This window comes from Phyllobates terribilis, unplaced genomic scaffold, assembly GCF_046119375.1.
Source record: "Phyllobates terribilis strain yellow unplaced genomic scaffold, ASM4611937v1 Scaffold_10__3_contigs__length_209671492, whole genome shotgun sequence".
NCBI lineage: Eukaryota > Metazoa > Chordata > Amphibia > Anura > Dendrobatidae > Phyllobates > Phyllobates terribilis.
The window spans coordinates 189,223,023-189,229,202 of NW_027362770.1; the positions used below are offsets into that span (position 1 = coordinate 189,223,023).

General features: G+C 43.2%; 1 pseudogene; it reads left to right on the forward strand.

The window, feature by feature from the left end:
- Window positions 1-678: 678 nt before the first annotated feature.
- LOC141164088 (E3 ubiquitin/ISG15 ligase TRIM25-like) lies at window positions 679-5,895 on the forward strand (annotated as a pseudogene).
- Window positions 5,896-6,180: the final 285 nt, after the last annotated feature.

Below are 6,180 nucleotides of genomic sequence, written 5' to 3' on the forward strand. Positions count from 1 at the left end.
CAGCTTCTTTTCTGCAGTAAAAAAAAATGCAGCATCTGAACAGAGCCTAAAAATATTTTCAAAAACAGAAGTGTTATTACTTTATTTTTATCAATTAGCAAAATGAATCAGACCAATATCTGCTGACCACCATTTGCCTTCGTTACTTCTTCTCTATCTCTTGTACACAGTTTTTGAAGGAACTCAGCAGGAGACTTTTCCAAACATCCTGGAGACCTGACCCCAGATCTTCTGATATGAGGCTTGTGCGGATCCTTCGGTCTTTTCATGTGATCCCAAACAGACTGGATGATGTGAGATCAGGGCTCTTCGGGGGCAGGATCATCATTTCCAGGACTGCTCAATTTTAATGACATTGGCTTGATGTTTGGGGTCGTTGTCCTGCTGCAGAATCAATTTGGAGCCAATCAGACGCCTCCCTGATGGTATCCTGATCAAATCCTCAACTCTGTTTGCTGAAATGCAGCCACAAACATGCAGGACCCCCCCCCCACACACACACACCACCTCGCTTCACTGTCCCTGCAGACCCTCATTATTGTGCCGCTCTCCAGCCCTTTGGCCAAATATTTTGCATTTTGACTCTTCACTCCAGCGCACGTGCTACCATTTTCCGCATCCAGTTCTTATGCTTTCTTGCATAGTTTAATCACTTGGCCTTGTTTCCATGTGGAAAGTATGGCTTTTTGGCTGCAATTTTTTTCATTAAAACTGCAGCAAGCAGCCCGGTAAGTGACACATCACTGGAATCGGGGTCTTTTCTCCTACAACATGCTGCTCTGACATGGTGCAGCCAAAACCTGGTCACAACATAGTGCATCAAAAACGTGTTGGTGGAGCTGACAATTTTTCTCCAGCTATATTGTGTTGTACTACTTGTAAACAATTTCTAAATTAACATTGGATTTTAAGAAGGGATTCCAGGAGCTCAACCAATAGCTTGTGCATAATGCAGAGACAGTGGCGTGTGTCCATCCGCCGGAGCAGTCCTGTAATGTAATGGTGAGCTGGCTATTTACTTGGTTACATTCATGCTGTCTGCCATTTTAGCTCCTTTTCCCCTTTGATATGTTCCTCTATATCTCAGATGATCCCTCTGGCTCTTGTGCAAGGGAAAAATTCTGAATACTGCACTTGCTTTGCTCTGAGTCCTATCAAAGCGCACTGATTTGTGATATACAATGTCTTCCCTTTCAAACTGCAAATTATTAGTTATCCAGCTTCAGCCTATGTCCCTGCCTCCTGCTTGTGATAGGTTTCACCCTGTCAGCTCCTAGCAGTGTAAAGCGGTATTGAATTACACAGATAATGTAGACAGTGTGAGCTGATCTCACATTGACTCCCATGTGTATCCAGAATTCAACTTTAATTAACTTTCATGATTACAGAGCAAGAAACTACTGAAAATGAAGAATCTGCCATATTATGGACAGCTATTATGAGCTTGCATGATTAACCTTTCAGATCAATGATTGATTTATTGTTACTCTGACTTATATGCATTAAAACAAATGATAAGAACATTTTCTTGTGATCTGTCCTGTGAGTGGAGACTGAAGCCGGCGCATCGGGAATATTAGGCCTTATGACTTTACATTGTAAAATGAAACATCTTTCTTTGTTATTTACAAGACTTCTGCTTGCTGTCAGTTTAGGAAAATATTCTTGATTACATCTAGATGATGATATCTGCATTGTGTTATCGTGATCACACCAGCAGTCATCTGTAACAGGGGCCCCCACCTAACATGACCATTACTGGTGTCTACATACTGTATGTGGTAGACGGACTTTCAGCCTCACAGGCACCACTTTTTGGATGTGACTGGGTGGATGACAACCAGCGGTTTAATTATTTTTCCTGATAAGGACATAAGTAGGTATAAAGCCGGCCATACAGATTAGAGGGCTGGCAGATTGTTCGGCTGACAGCCATCTCGGCCAACACTCCCATACACAGAACCACTCAAGCTCCTATGTTCTCTATGAGAAAGCCTCCGGCTGACATGTCTGCTTATCTCAGGTAGAACAATGCAATTGACAGTCCGGAATCGGACATGAGCGATCGACATCTCTCCTTACTATCAGTCGGCTGGCACCCCATACACATTAGACCGTCAGCCAATCCCATTGATATTTCAGGTTCTGCCGACCTTAGTCTAACTTGTATGGGGGCCTTAAGAAATGCTAGGCAGAAGAGCTTATAGACAGCAGATCAATAGCAGGGGGTTTTAATGGGAAAGGTCACCATTTCAAGAATTAAGTAACTATTGGAATCTTATTTGCTTGCTTCTTTTGCAATCTCATATAATTATTATTATTATTATTATTATTATTATTATTATTAATGGCCTTCAGCGCGTTCTCGAGCCATGGCGACTTGATGGATGAACGCTCTGTAGGAAGATTGATCTTGTGCAAGCCTAGATAGGTTCACCAGGGTCTTCTCCACTGTTATCTTGATTGTATCAAGCCATCGGGTTGCTGGTCTTCCTCTTACCCTTGTTTCTTCTATTCTTCCGATCACGATGTCCTTCTCCAGTGATTGCTCTCTTCTTATAATGTGGCCAAAGTAGGCAAGTCGTAGCTTTGTGATCCTTGCATCAAGTGACATGTCCGGCTTGATTTGTTTCAAAATTTATTTGTTTGTTCATATTGCCATCCATGGTATTGATCACATCCTTCTTCAGCAAAACATCTCGAAAGCGTTGATTCTTCTTCTGTCTTGTATTTTTATTGTCCAGGTTTCGCTTCCATGTGTTACTGCAGAAAAGACCAGATTATGTACGAGCCGTGTCTTCGTCGCCAGTGAAATGTTCCTCGATTTGAAGACCTTGTCCAGTGACTTCATTGTTGATTTGATTTGCCCATAGCTATTCTCCTATTGACGCCCGTCGTCATTGCTGCATCTTGAGTGATCATTGAAGGTTGAAGTCCTTCACAACTTCTAGTTCGTAGCCGTCCATCTCAAATGTGTCCTGGTGGTACCTGGCAGTAGTAAATATCTTTGCCTTCTTTGTATTGAGTAGGATTCCCATGCTCAAGCTTTCCATCTTGACACTCCATAATAAGTCCTTCATTCTATCTTCTCTTGTTGCTATCAATGTTGTATTGTCTGCGAGGATAGTATTTCATATTCACTCATTTTCAAGAATAGTTAGCAGTTAGAATAAAGTTGAGCCTCACCCTTTCTGATAAATGTGGTAACATCCCCGGGGGTGTTTGTTGAAGAATTTTACTTTCAGTTCTTTCAGCTACGGCATCTGCTGGCCTGAGACACGGTCTGAAATGTTCCATCTGTCTGACCCTTTATACAGATCCTGCACCCCTTGGAGGTGGACACAACTTCTGCTGGGACTGTATTAATTAGATTCTGAATACACTGGACGAGCCTGGAGTTTATTCCTGTCCAGAATGTGGAGAAGAGTTTCAGGAGCGACCGACACTGAAGAGGAACATAACTCTGTGTAATGTAGTGGAGAATTTCCTGTCTAATCATCCACATCAGGAGGGGATCACCGGGATCTGCTGCACTTACTTTTTGGACCTGTACCTGCTGTCCAATCCGGTCTGCTGTGTGAAGCTTCTCTCTGTGATAATCATCTGAGAGTTCACAGCCAAGGAGCAGAACACGTCCTCACTGATCCCAGCACTTCTCTGGAGACCAGGAAATGTTCTGTCCATAAGAAGATCCTGGAATATTACTGCACCGAGGACGCTGCTTGTATCTGTGTGTCCTGCAGTTTGGCCAGAGAACATTGTGGACACAGATTGGAGCTTCTGGATGAGGCCTCTGACAAGAAGAAGAAACGGAGCAATGTTCTCCAGAAACTGATCACAAAGAGAAAGAAGATTGAGGAAAGAGTCCAGAATTTGGATGAGTGCTTGAGAAAAGCTCAAGAAAAAGCATCTGGAGAAGCTGAGAGAGTCACTTCCCTGTGTACAGACTCAGGGTGGACGACCTGGAGAAGAGGATCCTGACTGAGAACTCTGGGTGGAAAAAGGAGGTGTGTGAACGTCATTGTCTGATACGATCCAGAAGCTGGAGATAAAGGATTCGTTTTCCAGGAAGATGAGGCACATTGAGGAGCTGTGTAACATGACTGATCCACTGACTGTCTTACAGGATCCAGACACCGGTGACTTGTGTGATCCTGAGGAGGAGGGAGGTGAAGAGGACACAGGAGGACATGATGGAGGGGATGAGGACACAGGAGGACATGATGGAGGTGATGATGACACAGGGGGAACATGATGGAGGTGATGAGGACACAGGAGGACATGATGGAGGTGATGAGGACACAGGGAGACATGATGGAGGTGATGAGGACACAGGAGGACATGATGGAGGTGATGAGGACACAGGGGGACATGATGGAGGTGATGAGGACACAGGAGGACATGATGGAGGTGATGACACAGGGGGACATGATGGAGATGATGAGGACACAGGAGGACATGATGGAGGTGATGAGGACACAGGGAGACATGATGGAGGTGATCGGGGTGCGGAGCTGATCTCACACATATCACACACATTATCTGCTATGATAAGAGATGTAAATGTGATCTTCTATGTGCAGGATCCTGCAGACATATTACTGGATGTAAACACGGCTGATAATAATCTCCTTATATCAGACGACCTGAAAACTGCGACCTGGACAAGAATAACAAAGAATCGTCCAGAAACAGCAGAGAGATTCCTGTATAATCAGGTGATGAGCAGGAGGGGATTTACCTCAGGACGACATTACTGGGATGTGGAGATGAGTGAGTCGGATTTGTGGATGGTGGGGATGTCTTACCTCAGTATAGACAGGAGGGGGAGATCAATCATACATTGGAAATAATAACAAGTCCTGGGCTTTATGCGGAGTGTATAACAATCAGTATTCAGTAATACATGACAGTGAAGAGATCCCGTTACCTCACCAGATCTCCAATGAAAGATTCCAGATATATCTGGATTATGAGGCCGGGCAGCTGTCCTTTTATGAGCTGTGTGACCCCATCAGACACTTACACACCTTCACTGCCTCCTTCACTGAGACCCTTCATGCTGCGTTATATGTATATGATGGTTCCATAAAGATATCAGGGAGGAGCTATGAGGAACTATTGACATAGAAAAATCTGCCTGAAGACTGTTGAATTAATATATTGAACAATCTGATTCGTGAACCATTCAGCCAGTAGAATGCAGCAGTGGTAGGAGCTACATTTGAGCTGTTTGTTTTTTCTTATGGTCTCCATCTAAAGATTAAAGGGGTTTTCCACTTTCTTTGCAATCTACAGCCTGCTCCTAGTTTCAGACTTCACTCCTGTGCGTGTGTTCCTTCCAGTAATATATGGTGGATGTCAGGTCTTTTCCAGGATGGTGCGGTCATGGTGCTGTCCAGGATGGTGCTGTCATCAACAGCTCAATTTATTCACTGATTTTCTACTTCGAGACAGACTCTTGTCTGTCCTTGTGTATTATAATTGATGCAGCTTTACTCTGCATCCCTGCCTCCTGCTTGAGATAGGTTTCTTTGTCAACTCTTAGCAGTGTAAAGCTACATTGCATAGAAATACGCTGGAGATTCTGCACATAGACAGTGTGAGTTGGGCCAAATTCACACATCTGTATTATACAGTCTGTGCTTGGACTAGTGGCCTTATTGGCATCAGGTTTTGGGGCCTGAGAAGAAGTGTATTCTCACTATGTGTGAGTATATATATTAATAATAATATTTTAAATTTGCTGTTGTACTGCTGAATCATTTTTAACTCACTGTCCACGTAGGACCTGATTTTTGGAGGAGAAGTTGTAGTTTTCATTTACTCCATAAATATACAGTTGTGATGAGCTTGTGTGTGATTAACCCTTACAAATCAATGATTGATTTCCTGTTATTATCATTTATATGCAATAAACCAATGGTAAGAAATCATGGCGTCTGAGCATTCTGATGGGTGGAGGGTGGAGCTGGCACATCCAGAATCAGATCTCTCTAATGGGGTTTATGTAAATGACAATTAATCATTGCAGAAAAAACAATTTTTTTTGCCATTTTCAAAATCTCTGCTTGCTCTCAGTGGAGGAAAATATTCTTGCTTACTATGCACTATGCTTCGTTCATCCAGTTATTGAATGAGCAAAAATTCCATGCAGGTCCAAAGTAATCCAATGAATCC